Genomic DNA, 20496 nt, shown 5'->3' with positions numbered 1-20496 from the left:
GTGTACTTCTCGAGTCTCTAGACGCTCTTGTTTGTGCGGATGCTCGATGGCAGCAGCTCACGAGGCATCTTCGACGCTCGACGGTGCGGTAAAGGGTACTCTAGCCGCATGAGCGACTTCTGTCAGGCAGTCGCTGATCAGCTTGAGTACGCCGACGATGTCGCGGAACATAGTCCTGTTCACTTTGTTCAGGTACGCCCGTGAGTAAATGTATACGGATCAGAGATTACCCGATAAAGCCGATTTTTTTCCTCTGCCTGTGAAGGTAACTTGAAATTGAGCACTGCAGTCCAAACTTGGCATTGTAAACTTTCCAGTGTACTCGTAACTTTGAGCATATGCATGTTAATTACAAATAAATTTAATAAAGGGAAAATCAGACATCCACCCGTTCGTAGCAATTGCTACAAAGGAAACCCATAGAGGTTCCTCGAAAGAAAAGCCTCACAGTTGAAGAAAAATTCGTCCTGGTCCGGGACTCGAAGCGGGGACCACCGCCTTTCCGGGGCAGCCGCTCTACCATCTGAGCTAACCAGGCGGCTAGGAGATGGCAGGGAGAAGTCGAATTTGTCGACAACATGAAGCAAAGGCGTAGTTTGACGTAGTAGTTCTGTGGAAACCCGCAAGGTGGAGAGAAATCATTAATAAAGGGAAAATCAGACATCCACCCGTTAAACTTGTATGGGTTTCCTTTGTAGCAATTGCTACGAACGGGTGGATGTCTGATTTTCCCTTTATTTCTCTCCACCTTGCGGGTTTCCACAGAACTACTACGTCAAAGAAATTTAGTTTTTCGGCAACTCTGTATTCCGTGTACGGGTTTGCTCACGGGTTTACGTATTCCGCTGCTATATACGCGGTCCAGGACACCTTAGCTTCAATTAGCACCGGGAGGCGTTCATGCGAAAGCCTTACTCTTCATAGCACCCTCATGCTATGTGGGATTGGCCAACACTCGGGTGGATAAAGCTAAATAAATATAGAAATAAATTCCACTTGTAAAATAGCGAAAACTTATAAACTCTGTGTGACAGATGCAAGAAATTGCATGACGTAGCCTGAATTGAAGTTTACTAAAATATTAATGATAAAGGACGCCGATTTGACCGGGAAATTGCTTGGAATCAATAATAAATTCCTGTATGGTGGTGCAAACATTCCCATGACTGTACCCAAGAGTCTAAGATCCAAGTTAAAGGTTAACGGGAATCATTAAATCCAGACCAAATTTGCAAGGCGTAATTTCAATTATTCTTTTTCTCAGTGTAATAAAGAAGCGATCTTGTATTTACTCCTCATTACAGAAAATGCAAAGGGGTGAATGCATAAATTAATCAGACCTGTCTGGGAAGAAATTCAGAGCGGACATCCGACAGTGTAATTTGGTCAGAGATACCACTGGCTATTTAAAGTTCACTATGCCAGGGATATAGGAGGTGTCAGTACTCAGGAGAAGCAACTATGTGGGCAGTGGTACCGCAGGAAGGACAGAGCCGTTAAGGAATGCCTTAGCCAGTGAGCCTGGATTCTTATTTAAACATAAACTGTTGTGACCAGGTGCCCAAATTAGCCGAATATTTTGCAAATGAGCAGGGACTAGAGAATAGAATAGTAATGGAGAAAAGTTACTGGACGCTCAAGCAGACGAATACCCAAGTAAAGAATCTGTGACAATAGCAGTCGTCATATTTCAAGGGCTTAATTTACGCAGGGCGAGAACTACTGCTTTGAACTGCCAAAAAATAGGTATAAAACTGGCAATCGAAAAAAAAGAAGAAAAATAAGCGCCGCTCGTTTTAGGGAGAAATAAATTCAAACACCTCATTTTTCTGTACACTCTCATGCGTCAGTGGCAGTGTGCCACCCTCTGGCTGGGCCACGGCCACCAACCACCAACCGCGAAAGTGAAAAAAGAAAATGGGCAAAGAAAGTTGTCCACTTTAAAACCGCATGGCCTTTTATCTTGCCGAACGTTCTCACAGTGGGTATGCGCAAGTTTCGATCACGACACTTGCGTCGGTCGCTTTTCCGTCCAAGTGCCCAGCAAATCCACTTTAAAGGCAAGATACACTTTAAAGAGACACTAAAGGGCCCCAGTATAACAGTGTAGACTGCTCCAAGATGCTTTCAAAACTCAAATTTTTTTTCATTTGGCGGGAGAAGGTTGCTTAATAAATTTTAAAAAAATCGGACACTAAACTTAATTTTTAAACTTCGCGCTGGAACATCAGCTTGACGTCCCAGACTGCATTTTCTTGCATCGGAGTCGTTTTAGCTTATAAATGTTCTCGAAACATGCTAGTTAAAGTCTTTAGTTGTTTTATAACACACTGCAGTCCTTCTTTAGCGGTAATAAAGTTTATATCCGATGCGCGGCCTCAAAATCATGACGCCAGGTCGAGCTGGTGCAGGAATGGCGGGAAGTTCAACAGCTTCAAGACGGTGACATTACACCCGTCCTTCGTTATCGTGTATTTTCTGGCTTACAAGCTTCCTTTCAAGGTAAGAGTTACCCCTTTGTTGTTGAAGTGCAGCTTATTATAATACAACATCACTCGATCACCCTTTTCCGTTAACAAATGGGGCATCACATTTGCCGTACAATAGAAAAAAAAAACGAACAAACAAACATGCACGTACTGTGGGAATCAATGTTTTGCGAAGCATTTTGGAGCCTACTAGCTGGCTATCCACCATCATTTGGGGTCATACAAAGAATTACCATTCGGACCAACGTGTTTGTTTAAGGCGAGCCATTGTGTTTGCCACGCAGGAAGAACGCGCTCACGTTATAACACAAAAAGGTAATACTGAGCCCTGGAATCAGCACAGAAGAGAAATAAAGAAGCTGACGGAGATGAAGAACAAGCAGCTACGGCGACACAGGAACAGCGAGACGAAAAAGATGGAGGAGAAGCAGCTTCCCAGCCTCCACACAAGAAATGCAGGTTGTCTGATTCACAAAAATAAAATTGTACAGAATGCAGCAATAAAAGAAGATTGTAGTACCACGATTGTATGGAATGGAATTGTGTTTGCAACGTTATGCTATGGTCTAAGCAGGATAGAGGTTATAAGCAACAATGATGCTACCGAAATTCCGAGAATTGTCTACTAATCCGTAAGCACTCTTTGGCACCCGAGAAACGATGGGTAGACACGCATAAGCTAGGACAAGCGAGTAAACAAAAGCGAAGTAATAGCCGAGCCAATTGCATGTTTACGCATTAGTAGATAATTCTCAGGATTTCTGGAGCATTTCTTCTTTGCTTTATTGGCGCTGAGATAGCCAACTTCATGCAGTACAGTGAAACGAACTTTCTATAGTTAAACAAGTTTTTATGGGTGTTCTGCAAGTAAATATATTATTCTAAGTGTATTTCGGGCATTGATTTATTGTGACGAATCAATCAAGCACTTAAAAAGAAAACGGGCATTTTGGAAAGGTTTTTTTTTATCAAAAATAACTAAGCGTTATAGAGATGTGAACTCAAAGCAATTAAGTCTAGTTGCAAGGCATAACAGCTGCCTTGCTTCATTGCAACCGCAGGCAATACAACGATATATTTTGATGCGAAAGCGTCAAATGGCCCATTGAGCGAAAAAGCCGTTGTCTCTCGTCTGCAGCAGCGACACGGAACCTAAACTCGCAGTGCCATTCACTGCGACGTCACGTTACGAGCTGCGCCTCGACGGAGTAGAGCGGGCGAAAGGGTACACCTGGAGCGATAACGTGCCAAATGTTGCGCAAGAGGAGAGGGCATCCCCGCGACGCCACGTCACCCTTGCTCTCACTCTCCGCACGAGCGCTCCTTGACGGAGTAGAACTATAGCAGGCCTGTGCACTCTCTTTTATGACGTCATGCCACTTGGACCGACATTTGCTCTGTCAAGCACGGCGATTCTGTGGTAGTCGGGCATGGTAGCATGACGTCGTGGATCAAAGTGCACAGGCCTTGTGCTATGTAGGAGGCGTCAGCCAAGGGCTGCGTGAGGGGAGAGGACATCGCCGAGTCGGGGACATAGCGGCTTGGGCACCGCTGGCCCTGTTGCTTGCTGGCTCGGGCAGCACGTACCGCTATCGTATTATACTCGAAGAACCACTCAACGCCGTTCAATTGAACATTAATGATTTCTCATTCACAACTCATAGGAAGTGCTAAGGTGTCCTCGGATTTTTTTGTTTTCACACCTACTTACCTACAAAAGTGGACAAAATGCATGCGTCTTTGGTATCACCCACCACTCATAATGTACAACTAAACGAACGAAAATTAATTGTTAACCTGAAGAAACCAAGGCGACACTTCACTAATTTACGAGCAGGTATTTTCACGCAGGTAACGACGCTCCGCATCCTCGGACTCCTGATTCAAAAGGACGGGGCCGGGGGAGCAGAGTTGGAAAAAATTCAGAGAACAGTGCACCAAATAACCCACCTTATGAAAAGAGTGACGAGCAAAAGGCACGGACTCAAGGAGGAAGACTGCACGAGAATGATACAAGAGCTGCTCACGAGCATCTTCACCTACCCCATACGTTGACATGAAGAACAGTCAACAGCTCACCTGTCCACGCAAGACGTGTTGATGCAGATCAAGGAAAAAGTCCCGGGTCCTCAAAGTCCCGGGGCCATGGGCCCCGGGTCCAAGGGGCCAGAGGGGGGTGTCATATACGTCTGAAGACACACGGAAATTGTTGATATCCTCGCCTTTCTCGACTACACCCGGGGGGGGGGGGGGTGAGAGAAGACCTATGGGCCCCGGGTGCCAGACGATCTAGCTACGCCACTGACAGTGCAACAGATAACCCACCTTATCAAAAGAGGGACGAGCAAAAGTCACGGACTCAAGGAAGAAGACTGCACGAAAATGATACAAGTGCTGCTCACGAGCATCGTCACGTACGGGAACCCATATGTTGACATGAAGAACAGCCAACGAGACAAAGTAAACGCCCTCATCAGAAAATCCTACAAAATTGCCTTGGGCCTGTCCCCCTCCACGTCCACAGCGAAATTACTCAAAATGGGAGTACACAACACGTGGGAAGAGCTCGTGGAAGCGCACAACGTCAACCAACTGGAGAGACTAAAGCTAACAAAAACGGGAAGAGCCCTGCTCCAAGATCTGGGCTACCAAGTCGAGGATGAGAGGCACCTACCTCAGCGTATCCCACACGAGATCAGAGACAAGCTACACATAAGTACGATTCCCAGAAACATGCATCCCGGGTACAACAAGGAAAGGAGACAGGCGAGAGTACAGGCGATCAAGCACATACTGGAACGCACTAACAGGAAAGAAGAAAATGTGAGATACACGGACGCAGCTGCGTACAGAACAAACGACCGATTTGCAATCAGCGTGGTGGACGAGAAGAGCGAACAACTTACAGCCACATCCATACGTGCCAAGGACGCGAGCACAGTGGAAGAGCTGGGCATAGCCCTGGCCATCGCAACGTGCAAGAAGACCCTGGTTACTGTGGTGACGGACTCGCAAGAAGCATGCAGGAGGTATCTGAACGGAAGGATCGGAAAGGCAGCACTTCAGGTCTTGAACAACACCGAGATAGAAGCAGCACAAATCCTCTGGACGCCGGGACACGAGTCTCTCGCGGGGAAGCAGGCGGCGCACACCGCGGCTCGAGATCATGCACGCCGAGCCATCTCCGACACGCAGAGAACACGGACCAACGACTGGGACGAGGATGATGAACGGATATCCAAGAAGTACTCGGATATCCTGGCGCACTACAGGAAGCAGAGGCGTCGCTACCCGCCCGCGCATAAGACGATGAATAGGAAGCAAGCGGTAACCTGGAGAAGACTCCAGGTTGGTACCTACCCGCATGGAACACTGCTGCACGCCATGTATCCGGGCACCTACGGGCGAGACTGCAAGTTCTGCCCGCCAGACATGCCCAACACCTTGCGCCATATGGTGCTGGAGTGGAGGAATAACCGCGAAGTACCACAGTCATCATCACCACCAGGCTATAACATGCAGGAAGAATCGGAAGACCAGTGGGAGGCTCTGCTGGTGACGCAAGACCCTGACAACCAGCTACGGTTGGTGAACAGGGCTCGGACGGCGGCAGCGAGCCATGGCTAACTGGACTGAGGCGGCCACCCACCTTTGGGCTCAAGAAGCCTGGTCTAGCAATAAAGTTTATTTCTCTCTCTCTCTTCACGCTCAGGTGGCTTATGGTACAGTGTGCTGTGCCAAGAATTTTAGTCCAACAAGGGTGGTGACCGTCATGTGCAGCGCCTCGGGGAAATGCACCCAGCAGTACGACAATGCCTGTTTTTCTTTTTTTGTTCATGCCACATCAACCGATTAATCCCGATCAAATCATTGATAAAAAATGGGAGAGTTTTTATTGCCCCACACAAGGTACTAGTGGTAATGAAATCATCTGAAGCGCTTGTCGAATGGGTCACGCAGTGCTGCAGCCGACCTGCCGAAGAGGGCCTCCCCCCCCCCACAAAAAAAAAAGAAAAATAAAGGAAAAAGAAGAAGAAAAGAGGGGGAGGGGGGGGGGGGCTGGGCCCCCTAACATTAAGCACTGTGTAGAGGGCACTGTACAGAGCACGTGAATGCTTCAGCGACAGTTCAAAGTGCACGACTAGACCAGCTTGCTTGCACAGAAAAGTTGATCTAACACAATGACCAAGTATGAGCCGACCTTTAGATGCTCCACAACTTGACAGCCATTGCCTTGAGATCCTAAAGAATGGAGTAATGAGGGAATACGGTGTTTGCTGAAATGAGTGAAAAGAAATGCTCCCTGCACAATAGTTGCTTGCCAGTTTTTACATTTGTGAAACCATGGCTTTCCCGCATAGCTTGGGCATCACGTGGATAATATTCACGTCACCAAATCTGGGTATTTTCTTTGTGGTCTGACTTACAGAAGTTGCCAGCTATAGGAGCAAGGTGCATATTTTGTATATTTCAGATTTTGTTTTACTCCCTCTGTACTTACATTAAAAATAGCAAATTATTACTTTCATCCATGCTTCTTGGGGTGCTTCTTTGAAGTTTATCATAAGACTCCCAGACTCCCTGAGCAATTATTTTATCTTTACTTCCATTTAGAACACCAATGATCAGTGTACAATTTTATGTATCACGGTATACTGTACCACAAATACGTCTTGAAATAAAAAGCTAGAACTTATGAGCACTAAAAAGTGAGCGTATTTCTAGCGGTAACGAATGAGTTAAAAGATCACGCAATTATCATCGCCATGTTAACACGCGACCAAGCACCTGTCCTAGAATTTACCGGCACTTTCAAGAGGACCGAGAACTAGAACATTTCCAAGGATAATGTGGACCGAGTGACTATTTGTGCTAGGAAAATCAGATTACTCTTGTTTTTTTGAATCGCGAGCTGCATTTGTAACCTCACAGTTTGAAGGCAGACGAACTTCTGCTGTCTTCGGGATTATTATGTAAGCCTATTAGTAAAGTAAAGGCCCAATGCACCCTGCTGGTAAATTCGCTGTTTATTCTTCACCCGCACAGACCTTAGGCAAATTACGAACGGCTCAGTCGATGATTTACGTCACGTCAGCTTATATTATATTGTTCTAGAACGCTTGCGTTATCTGAAGTTCACTGAAAAGCTCTGGCGACAATCTTAGCGATTTCGCAGCAAGATTTAACTGAAATTTTGCTCCATCTTTGTCTCACTTTAGCGGAGTGAATAGCAAACGCAACTGAAAATGTTAATAACTTTATTTTGAAGCCGAAACATGGCACCATTTTTGGCAAATGTTTGCACCGTGTAGCATCCTCAAAATTTGCGACCGAAGGTGTTTAAAAATGGCGCCAAACACGCCGCTCCGTCCGTGGTCCCGCCTATTCACTGCGCGAGTTTGTGCGCTGTGCTGTGGCGTTTGCTTTGTTATTCTTGATTGAAAAACGTATTTCCTTGTATATGTTCATTTAGAAATATAATGTCTGTAGTTTAACGTTTTCAGTATTTCAGTGTACGCCCCAAAGGTGTCCTAATAGTGGCGATAGTTCCCGCGCGAACACTTGATTTGTGTAGGTGCCCCAAAACCACGTTTGTTGGAGCATCCATACTGAAAACGGCTGTTGATGACTCAATTCATTACTGTAATTATGTCAACAATGCCAGAAAGGAAGTCTGCCAGACCCTAGGGTTTGAGGCTCCAGGGTTTGAGGCTCCAGCATGTAACTTTAAAAAAAGATAAGCTGTTTTGCATAGCCACAGTTATTCTGTTAGTTGAGAATAAAACCCAGTCCATATAAAAGGACCAGAAAAATTTCGAGCTCAGTGCCTGTATACTTATTGCTTCACAAATGTTCTTTCATGAATACAAAATATTAAGAAATTATAGTTTATTATATTAAAATGTATATTTTTCAAGCAAATTTAGCATGCTATTAGTAGGCGCCTGAAACAATCAGCCTGAAGATTTTCACCTTCATTGCTTAAAAATCTGCAACATTAAAAAAAAAGAAATATCTGTGGTGCTGCCAAATCCCCAGAGCGCGGGATCACATCCCGGATGCGGCAGCCGTATATCGTGGGTGCTTAATGCAAAAACATCCGCGTAGCAGGCACGTATTCAAAGGGCAACCCAGGGATACCAGACTCCTCCCCCCTTGCCATCTCTAACCGTGATAGTGAAACCACAGAATTTAAGTAACTTTGAATTGTCAACACCACATAGTGATTATATTCACTTGCTTAGTGGCTCGCAGTATGCCCGCCACAGTAGCCCCGTGGCTAAGACGTTGCGTTGCTGAGCTCTCGATCTCAGCCGCATTTCGATGGGGGCGGAATGCAAAAAACGCTCATGCACCATGCATTGGATGTGTTGAAGAACACCAGGTCGTCAAAGTTTACTCGGTGCCCCCTCGCTACACGGCGTGCCTTACATTCCGATCGGGGTTTTGCCATGTAAAGCTCCCAGTTGAATTAATGTATGGACGCGAAAGCGTAACACACTTTCGCGAGAATTTCACTAAGCGAAAAGCACGAATATTAGACAAATCTGTGTCAGCTGAACAATCGCGTCGCCAGAGTTCCCTCTATAGTTTGTTGGGAACACTGAATATAGTCGGTAAAGTAAGGAAGGGGAAGGGACAGGGTTTGCGTCGCTTTCCACGCGCTATACCCTCGCACTTAGTGACTAGCATACGGAGTGGATATAGTTTGTGAGTGCAGTCTGAACACGCGTACTGGAGATGGTCTACGAGTGTGCGTGCATGCATGCACATCGATGTGTCCGGCCACAACAGATAAAGGACCCCGGGCTGTGGCGCTGTAACTGGCACGCACCAGTTATCGTTCCCCGCCATACCACAGTAGACCGGTGCCCACTGTACCTATAGCTTAAGCATGGGGGGGGGGGGGGGGGGGGGGAGGTGTAGTAAGGCGCCATGAAAATACTTAGAGTGTGCCAGAAGTTAGAGCCTCGATCGCACGCTGCCTGTCTGTCCGTTCGTACTACAAGGTTACGGTGTCGAAGCCGGGCAGTGTGGCCGCCGTGACTATATCGTCTGTATCTCGGCTGCTGCGGAGCACCTGACCGCCGCCTTGGTCAGGTGCTCCGCAGCTGCTTGGGACTGAGGGCCCCAGTTTATTTGTAGGAATCATCAGGAAGGCAGTGGCCGAATATCGCACTAGGGAGGCCAATTCCTGTTCCGGTGAGAGAGTGTGTTTCTTCAAGCTAAGTGGGCCTTTCTAATTTGGTTTTACCTGCAGATTAGTATAGCCCCACTTGCTGAGAGCAAGTGGGCCTATACTAATACTACGACAACACATAAACGAACGTGAGGGGACATGTTTACAAGACGGCATCGATGGAATGAAAGCAATTTCGATGAGAATTTCTTTCTAATGCTGAAGAGATGCAAGCGGACTGAAATCAGGATGCTGAGATGATTGCATGAAGTGACTAGGAATAAAAATACGATGTGTATCCCACGCACTTTGGGAATCAGTGTAAGCGAAGGTTTCTGTGCTGTTTGCGTTGATTGACGATAACTGGCGGTGATGTTGACGGTGAATGTATAAGTTGTTCACCGCTTGGTACAAGACGAGAGTAGTTAGGGGATGTTAAACGGAGGTGGGTTTGCTGCACGCTCACTATTATGTAAGCCGGCATTTCTCGAGGGAGATGCCAGTGCCAACAAAACTTCTGGTTTAGCTTTACAAATAATCGTGGGGTTTAACATCCCGAAACTGCACAGAGAACTACGAAGGACGCCATAGTGGAGGCCTCCGGATTAATTTTGACCACCTGGGGTTCTTTAATGCGCACCATACGCGCGGTAAACAATCGTTTCTGTATTCCGTTACCATCGAAATGCAGTTGGCGCGGCCAGTGATCGAGCCGGTCAACTCGTGTTCAGCAGCGGAAAGTCTGATAAAATATTTTCTAAAGCAAAACCTTTCTTGCCTCCTCCCCGGGGTGTGGCGTTCGTCATCGTTTCCTCGCCGGGTGTATATATATATATATATATACATCTTGCTGCTGGCTGCGGTCAGGCCTAGCAGACAGCTTGGATCGCTGGGTGTGTGCCCCAGCAGACAACTTCGGCACTGGGTGTATGGTCGTTCTAGGTGAATCTCTCAGAACGGATGTGCCACACTGTGTATGGAGACTTAATTCTATCTGGGCATAAACCTCTCACAAACATTATATCGCCTACGCCCTCGTGACGTGGACAGCTACAGGCGACGAGGCTGTAGCTGTTTCCGCCACTGACTGCTGCTGCCTCGCTAAGTCAAACAAGCTTCGAGTCATCTAGATTCCAACATTGCGTTAGGTTTGCGTTCTTTGTTTCTTCTTTTTTTCTCGCTTGATTGATGTATTGTTACTGTGTTTTGGAAGGCTTGATTTCATTCGTTTGGGCGGGAAAAGTTGTTCACTAGTGGAGAAAATCCTGAGCAATGTTACTCATTTTCGAATTTCGCGCCCCAATTGCAGCGCCGGTACGCTTTAGTACGACTTCACGAACTTCAATATAGTTTGGGTGTTTGGGATTATTTATTTCTTTAAGATGCAGTATAATGATGTTTATCGATACACCATTAATTGAACTCAATCAATAGGTGCTGTCAAAATCGCATCACGTCACGAAGAAGTAGCGCGGGAACTTCAAACCCCTGTTTCGTTCTGTGACTTAACAAAACTGCGCTCAAGGTACGAATGACGTTTCCGTTATTCCGGAAGAGTAATATACAGATAGATGTAGAAAATAGCTTTTTGTTGCGCGAACAATTGTAGATGCATGCGTCGGTACTGTACAATGCCCAGTGCCCAGTACAGTGACTTAAATTTGGAAACCGGGGAGGGAGGCTGATGTTCACACCGCATAAGAGACCATTGGTATATGAGCAGCTATTGGCAGAAAAATGTAGCAGCTTTGCCCGAACGGCTTAGCATTGATTGCGATAGCAAGGTATTAGAGAACTACACAAAGTGAGGTGCGTAGTTTTGTCAGCCGTATGAAGTGCAGCGAACATTCGGTTAATAATTAAACGAACAAGCATTATGTCATGCAGGCAAACATGAACAGATCTTACTCGATGAGCACGAACACTCGCTGTCATATCGCTGGCGCGATGAAGAGCGCCGGCAGTTGGGAGCGAATGCTTCTAGCTGCCTCGCGCTTCACCGCGTCTCGGAAACATGAGATTAAGCGATCTTTAACACTTGGCGCTCGGCAACACAGTGCGCAGGATGCCGCCGTCTGGGCTCGCCCTTAGCCTTGCTGTAGCCTTGGACTCGCTAGAGATGCCTCCAAGATACCGCGCGTGGGCTAGCGTGGGCCGCGTGTGCGCTCAGCCGCGCGGACAGCCACGCGCAGCAACGACTAGGTTAGAGGAAGAGACACGCGCCCTCCTCCCCTAGAGCACGCTTCATCACGTGACCTCCAACAGTGGGCGTGCGGGAATACTATGCGCATCGAGCCGCCTCACCCTCGTGTACTTTCCTTCTCACCAACATCAGACAGAGCACGATAGGAGTTTATCGCACTTGGGCTTTATATACGAAACATAATGGCGAGGGCGATGACGACGGTGAAAATGCACTTGGAGTGTCTACATCATTCATATCGCTATAATTTGTGGTGCAGCATGCACGAGTAAAACTCGTTTGCTGCATCTTGGTATCTTGCGCCACTGACAAGTCAAGAATGCAAGAGAGCCTCCTCCCACAAAAGCGCAAGCTGCGCCCCCTAACCGTCCATCCGGAAAGCTGGAAAATAGTTGCTTTGATGATCCGGAGCCCTGCACTATTGTGTTGCCCTCTCTGTTGGTTCGGGGCTCTCTCAACAACAAAAACAACAACAAATCGAACACTGGTAGCTGTCAAAATTAACTGACTCCCTCCAATTTACATAGCGATGCCGGCGGTAGTATATCGGAAAGTGTGTAGGATAAAAAGGCCGGCCTTGAGCATGGTGTACGTTGTCCGCTCTATTTTCGAAGTGCGTTTTATGCTGTATTCCATCTGCATTGCTGGTTTTTAATGTGTTCGAGGTAAACCATTCAGTGGTTTTCTACTGGAAATTTCGTGTTCTTATTTTTTGCATATAATAATAATAACAATAATAATAATAATAATAATAATAATAATAATAATAATAATAATAATAATAATAATAATAATAATAATAATTATTATTATTATTATTATTATTATTATTATAACTTCCTCGCAAAACGTGTAATCTACGCAAAGTTAGTGAACTCATGTTTAAGCACACCTATAACTGCATGCCCATAATCGCTGAACTGAAATGTATACCACTGCGAATACGCAATCCATGAGGCTCGAAGGCATAAAAGGCTGTTTTTCGCCAAACTTTCATCCTTTAGAGTGCTGCATTAACGTACGACTACGAGACTTGTTGTACATGTGCTGCTAAAACTACCGGCTTTACTCTTTGCAAGGGTGCTCAGTCATTTCTGAAGCGTTTTAAAGGCGTCCCTGCAGGGTGTCTCGTATCCTAAATTTGTCTACGCGTCAGGCTACCTACGAGGGGTTTCACTTTAGATGTCCGACAGAGACATTAAGTAAACGTCAGTAGATGTTTTATTAATCTTGCCAGAATATCTCAATAAAGTCTCTTAAACGACGTCATATGGTCGGCAGTACTACTTTATAACCATCCTGTAAAGGCAGAGCTGTTTAAAAAAATGCAGTCGTAACGTTTAGTCGGGTCTGACTGTCTTCACTTTCTTATTCGCAGATTTCCTCAGACTCCGCGACCATCCACGCATCCTCCGCAAGCACGGCACAGCTTGGGCAAATCGGCATGACGTCCGGTCACTGCGTCCGTGATGGAATAGAAGCAACGTGGGCTTGCACTTCGAGGAGCGGTGGCGGCGACCGGTGCACCGTGGTTACGCTATGACTGCTGGCCTGTACGCAGGTTGGTTGTAGCTTCATTCTTTGCTGCATGTATTACGCGCTGTTGGCGTTGCCGCTCGTGTCGCTATCCTTGATCGAAGCTACGTACCTGCGGCTCTTGAAATGACTGCGGACTATTTCGCAAAATGCAGCTTAACCCGAAAAAAAAAGAAAAATGAATCCAGATAATTTATTTACATAGGGCCGAATGTCGTCCAATCACGTGGAATCATTAATGCGTTCTCCCTCTCGCCAACCTCCGTTTCGCAATAATCACACACTGATTGATCATACCAAATCAAACCCCTCGGTAGGTAGTCTACACAAAAAAATAACCGTCTTTGATTTGGCGTTGAAGAAGGCTGACGATTTTTCAGTGCTGTAAACAGACGGTATCGATGTTAACACTGTCCTCAGTGCTTGCTAGCCGCTCATGGAGAGCTCCTTGAAAAGTTGAAATCGGCTGTGGAGTTTACTATGGCGGTGGCCGAATTTCGATGGAAGCGGTATGCAAAAAAACGCACGTGCAGGTATACATATGCGTACGTTTTGAAGAACATGCAGGTGTTCCAGAGCCGTCCACTATGGCGTCTCTCGCAGCCACAGCGTTGCAATTGGAACGTTGAGGCCTATGAGTCATCGTTCTCGTCTACTGTGCCGGCTGTCACAAAAAAAAGAAAGAAAAAAAGATGGAAATGCACTTTAATAAGAGCGAGCGACAGAACAACTGCGCTAGCTGTCAACTGTTCATTACTAACGTTAGCATACCAGATGTAATAATACGTAAAGGTGTAAAATAAAAAAGTTGGAAGGTGCTTCAACCTTTCGCTGAAGTCGAGTTGGGGGGTGAGAGTGGTGCCAAGTCACTGCATACGGCACTCTATCGCGTCGCACCTCGCGTGAGGGGGGTAGGAGAAGCGTCGGACAGCGTAAACTTATTTACTGTATTGTTATCACGATCTTCCCACGAAAGAGGCTTGAAGCACACGTACCCGTTACGAAAAAGAGGGATGGGTCGCATTACCTTACTACGATTCAATTCCTTGGGCAGCTTTATCGTGTGTTTATTTATTTATGTATGTATTTATTTATTTATAATACCCTCAGGGTATATGTGAGCTAATTATAAAATTTTGAACATATTTCCTCGTTTGTTGCACCTCTACGAGTTGCTTCTTATATAGGGAATGCATCAAGCAACAAGCAAACTCGCCGTGGTTCCTTAGCGGCTGTGGTGTAAGCACAAGGTCGCGGGATCGAATCCCGGCCATGGCGGGTGCGCATTTCGATGGGGGCGAAATGCGAGAACACCCGTGTACTTAGATTCAGGTGCGCGTTAAAGAGCCCTAGGTGCTTCAAGTTTCCGGAGTCCCCCACTGCGGCGGGCCTCATAATCAGATCGTGGTTTCGACACGTAAAACCCCATAATTTAATTCTTTCTTTTTTAAGCAGCAACCATCTCCAAACGCGACGCTGTCATGCCACCACGCTGTATACAGTATACGTACATACGAGGTGTGACAAAAAAAAAAAAAAAGCGAGACTGGTCCAATAACTTATTGTACTTACTGAATCAGCTCTCTGTGACAGTATCACCTTCAAAGCAATCCCCTTCAGCATTCACACACTTCTGCATTCGGTGCTGCCATTGCTGGTAACCGGTCTGGAACGAGGTTTTTGGAAGGCCCTCCAGGAGATTCTCCGTTTTTGCCTGAACCTCTTCAACTGAGGTAAAATGGGTTCCCTTTAAGCAAGATGTAAAGGGACACTAAAGTGAAACAATAAATCAGTTTAGACTAATGAAGCATTGTTTGAGAACCCTGCAGTCAGTCATTTCAAAAAAATCGTTTGGTTATTAGATGAGAAAATGAAGGTCCAAGTATCAGTATTTGAATTTCGCGCCGAATCCCCAGCGCCGGTGCGTCAGTGTGACGTCAGGGATTCCAAAGTATGTTTTCGCTTTTGGGCAGCGTTGGCTGATTAAAGGTTCCCGAAACTTGCCATGTTTAATATTTGGTTTCTTTAGAACACAATGTAGTCAATCTGTACCGCTACATATAATTAGTAGGCCCTAGAAGATGCCATCAAAATACAAGACTTCACAGCCCCCAGGTGCGGGAACATAAGTAGGCGTCGCCACCCATATTTCTTTCTAGCGTTTTTTCTGGCTTACCAAACGTCTTATCGTTGTAAGAATGGTGTTTTTGGTGTTGTAGAACGGTAATTTACTGATGCAGAATAAATCATTTTTCACTTTAGTGTCCCTTTAACTTTAGGAAGTAAAACAAAGTCACATGGAGCCAAATCAGGTGAATAAGGAGGATGGCCCATCACAGTAATGTTTTTGCTGGTCAGAAACTGCTTGACAGATAGGGCCGTGTGAGCGGGTGCAATGTCCTGGTGCAACAGCCATCCATCACTCCAGAACTGTGACATCTTTTTCCTAATTTTTTCACGAAGTCTTTTTAGTACTTCAATGTAGTAGTGTTGATTAACAGTCTGACCACTGGGAAGCCACTCAATCATTACAATTCCATTAATGTCGAAGAAGACAATATTTTCCTGGAATTTTGATTTTGACATGCGTGCTTTTTTTGGTTCTTGGGGATCCTGGAGACTTCCACTGCATTGACTGGCGCTTACTTTCTGGGTCATAGGTGAAAATCAATGTCTCATCACATGTCACAACAGATTCCAACAAACTTGGCTCGTTTGCAATGCGTTCTAATATGTCCACACACACGTCTTTACGGCACTGTTTTTGGTCGTCGGACAGTACTTTTGGAACAACCTTCGCACAAATCTTCCTCATGGGTAATTCGTCCATTAAAATGCGTCGAACAGCTTCCCTATCCAAGGTAACCAACTCCGCCACTGCACGAACACTTAATCTTCGGTCACCACGGATCACATCACGAACTTTGGCAATGTTTTGGTCTGTAATCGCTGACCTTGGGCGCCCAGCACGTTTATCATCTTCCACACTGTACCTTCCCCCTGAAAACCGCTTATGCCATTCCAACACACGTGCACGAGACAAAGTTTCATCTCCATAAGCCTCGGTTAATATTTAATATGTTTCCGTGGCTCATTTCTTAAGTTTCACAAGAAACTTGATGTTGATTCGCTTTGCGGTTTTTACATCAGACATTTTCCCGGCAGAATGCAGTTGCACGTGTTGGCCGCATGAATAGAGGAGGTGTGTGGGATGACGTCAGCAAAACAGTTGTTGCCAATTCCACTCTTTTTTCAAGCTACACACTTAGTCTCGTTTCTTTTGTGTCACACCTCGTATAGTGTCATGATACGCAGCGACGCTTGTTTCAAGTTTGAATACCTCCGCAACCCCTATAGCCACTCTCTTTTCATGCTGTAAATATTAATTTCATTTTATCATTAGGGCGTGCACAATGCAAGTATAATACATGAATCTACAACATGAATTGATGAATTTCTATTTATCGTTGATTATTTAGTTGACTGAATTAACATTTCACGGCCTCAAAGCGCTTGTGTGCTCTCTGTAGCATTTCGAAGTTCCCTATTAGTTCGTGGCACAAACGTAAGCCACCATTAAACTTGACGCTTGCTCGGCGCTACATGCTATATAGTACAGGCCGCGGAGCGCCGAACACCGCAGCCTATACATTACTAGTCATTGCTTTCCTTTGTACTCAGAGCAAATAAAGCAACATCTTTTTTCATCGAACTGATAATCAATGAGAAGAAATAATTCTGAGAAAAATTGAACCTAATTGTAGATGTTTTCTTTTATTTCGCGCGCAAGGACTTTTGACGTCATGCGATTTTTCAAAATTTGCTGCCAAAATTAAGATAAAGGTACGTAAGGAAGACTAAATGTACTCTGTTGAGCGTTTCGGGTGCAGCAAAGTATGCACAGAAAAATCATGATGTAAACTGCTGGTGACCATAGACACTGAAAGATTTGAAAAAAAAAGTAAGCTTTTTTGTTCAAAATCAAGGTTTGCCATTATTTGTTTGCGTTGTGGACTTGCGCAGACAGTCCAGTTTATTTTATTTCCATGAACAAAGTTGTGTAAAAAAAGGTATGAAAAGTATGAAAGCGTATACCATTTTATTAGGATGTTTAGGCTCTCTGAAGTTTGGAGCATCGGGCAATTGCGTAAGCTGCACTTTTTACCTTGTCCTTGTTAATATCTTTTCATGCTGAAACAAAGGCGTGCGCTGTAAAAGTAAGCTCTGTTCCAGTGTATGGAGAAATATTTCTGTGCCATACAAAATTGCCATGCCATATAAAGATGTGCCTCAGAAATTCGTTATTAAGAAAGCTAATTAGATGGAATTTATGCACAATATAGAGTTTATTCTTCTATTTTCGAATATAGATATTAATGTCTCAATAGCTTATGTTTATTTTTTCGCTGTCCTGGAAGTTGGGAAAAGTAGGGCCTGTTGTGCAAGGTTTGGGCTTGATAGACTAGGCTCAAGAGAGCATTATAAAATTACCTCTATTGCGCCTTATAAACAATCAATTGCAAGGACGCTCAGAATATTTTGTCTTTATTATTTAAGAAGCTATATATATATATATATATATATATATATATATATATATATATATTGTGGGCATTTATAAGCTATACTTTGTCATCTGTACATGATCATCATCATGTGGGGTTCATATGGGGTTCTTCTTCATTGCTTGTGGGGCTCGCTCTTCTGTGATCTGTGCTTTGGGCATGGTCGGTTCGCCGCATCTCCGACGCGTAATAAACGTCGTGATAACTGCTGCATCAAAAGTGGTGGAGTGTGCTTTACGGTCCTCCGTCCTCCCCACTGAACCTCCTGGAGCTTCGATCAGGTCGCCGATTGTGCCAGCTGTCCGCCAGTATGTCGCAGGACGAGCCAACGGGCACCTCTACTTCAACCATCTCGGCCTCGGCTACCCCAGCCTCTCCGTATTGGATTATCAGTGGGCACCAGCGTGATCCCCATCTGTTTGCTGGACTTCGCGGTGAAGACGTCGAGGATTGGTTGGACGACTACGACCGAGGGAGTTCGGCTAACCGTTGGGACGACGCGTCCAAGCTACGTCACGTCGCCTTTTATCTCGCAGGAGTAGCGAAGACTTCGTTTTTAAACCATGAGATTGATTTCACGAACTGGAGTGCTTTCAAACAGCAGCTCCGCCAAATCTTCGGCACACCGGCTGTTCGTTCCGCCCTAGCAAAAAAGACGCTCGACACTCGAAAGCAACAACTCGGGGAATCTTATACGTCGTACATCGAGGATGTGCTTGCTCTTTGTCGACGCGTGCACACGGCCATGGCCAAATCAGACAGGGTTCGCCACATCCTCAAAGGCATCGGAGCGGTCGCTTTCAATGCCTTAGCCATCAAGAACCCCGCTACCGTCACTGATATCGTCGCTACCTGCCAGCGCCTCGACGAACTCGAATCAGTACGGTTGCAGCCAGACACCACTGCAACCACTACCGCCGACCACCCCACGTTACTGGCAATGATCCGTGCAATAATTCGCGAAGAGCTACAGTATCTTGGCTTCGCCGCAGGGCCTATGCCTTCTCATGTATCGGATACCAATCTGCGAGACGTTGTCAAGGAGGAATTGGCGTCCATGGCTGGCGCAGCGTACACGGACCCCCTAACCCCTCGGGCCCCACCAACGTACGCACAAGTAGCCGCCGTTACTCCAGTTATCGTTCCACCGATGCCTCAAAAACCAACGCCGGCCCACATGGCTTCCCTGACTACCAGCGCACCAACCCAAACCAGCTATCCGCAGTTGCGTCCTCCTCGTCTTATCTGCTACTACTGCGGCTATCGTGGCCATATAGCACGTCTTTGCCGCAAGCACCAGCAAGACGAGCGTCGTGGATATGACGCATACGAACGGGATGACTTCTCGCCTGGAGCTACCATCCAACGTCTAGGGAGCCTGCATGACCAACGCCGTCCTTATGCTCCTCCGCGCGGCCGCTCTCCGTCACCTACTGTAGCCTATCGAGACGGTTCCGACGTATCGTACTGCGAGACGCCGCTCGCCGTCACCCCTTCGCCGCTCTACGTCCCCACTTCGACCTGCTTCTCAATTCGCCGAGCGTCGTCCGGAAAACTGAATTATGCAGCTTTTGGAGGAAAAGCTGCATCGAACGACAGGACAGAAATTCCTCCGTCGCGTCCGTACAATATGATATTGGTTATAGTAGAAGGTGTACAAGTCGAAGCTTTGATAGACACTGGTGCTAGTGTTTCAATTATTCACCGTGCATTGTGTTCGCGACTGCGGAAAGTTACGACCCCCTATGATGGACCTACGCTACTCGCTGCTCAAGGGGCCGCCATTCGACCTATCGCCATGTGCACTGCTCGTATTTCCATTGACGGACTTCTGCATTACGTGCAATTTGCAGTGCTAAGTTCGTGTGCCCAGCAGCTCATATTGGGATGGGATTTTCTTTCTACGGCCTCCGCCTCCATCTGCTGCGGGCAACGCGTTCTCCACATGACTGACACGACCTATTCACTTCATGTAGATGACGCACCGCTTCACTTGCTTGCTGTAGAAGATACCGCGCTACCACCTCGCCATCAAAGCATTGTTACTATCACGTCTGATGTCATTGACTGCGGCGACGTGCTCGTATTACCATCTGCACGCTGTCTCGCAAGAGGGATAGCCTTTGCATCAGGGCTGGTTCAGTTTGATCATGGCTCTGCACTTCTCTGTGTTACAAACCCGACATCCGAAAAGATTCTCATCCCTAAAGGCAGTACATTGGCTTGCGTCACCGAATCGGAGTCTATCTCTGTTGTTTCCTTTAAAGCAGCTTCCTCTGAAATTCCTTGCACTGGACAGACCGCATCTCCTTCAGCTCTTGCAGCTGCCATCAGTTCCGACTTGACACCTTCGCAGTCACAACAGTTGCTTGCTTTGCTCCAAAAACATGAAGCTTCGTTTGAAGCGCATTCATCTTCGTTGGGAAAAACTTCGATTACGACGCATCGGATGGAGACAGATGGCACATCTATCGTGCGCCGTAGACCGTATCGCGTATCGCTAGCCGAGAGGAAAGTCATTGA

The 20496-nt window shown here is 46.2% G+C and overlaps 1 protein-coding gene across 1 annotated transcript in view; it reads left to right on the top strand.

The window, feature by feature from the left end:
* LOC140213725 (CCR4-NOT transcription complex subunit 7-like) overlaps positions 1–20496 on the top strand; it is a 283027-nt gene that overhangs the window by 229655 nt on the left and 32876 nt on the right. The window contains exon 2 of the transcript XR_011890646.1: positions 13251–13433. The gene's annotated coding sequence lies outside the window, so the exon portion shown is untranslated. The remainder of the gene's footprint in view (positions 1–13250; positions 13434–20496) is intronic.

The sequence above is a fragment of the Dermacentor andersoni genome, chromosome 1 (assembly GCF_023375885.2).
Source record: "Dermacentor andersoni chromosome 1, qqDerAnde1_hic_scaffold, whole genome shotgun sequence".
Taxonomy (NCBI): domain Eukaryota; kingdom Metazoa; phylum Arthropoda; class Arachnida; order Ixodida; family Ixodidae; genus Dermacentor; species Dermacentor andersoni.
This window is presented reverse-complemented; position numbering and strand designations above follow the sequence as displayed.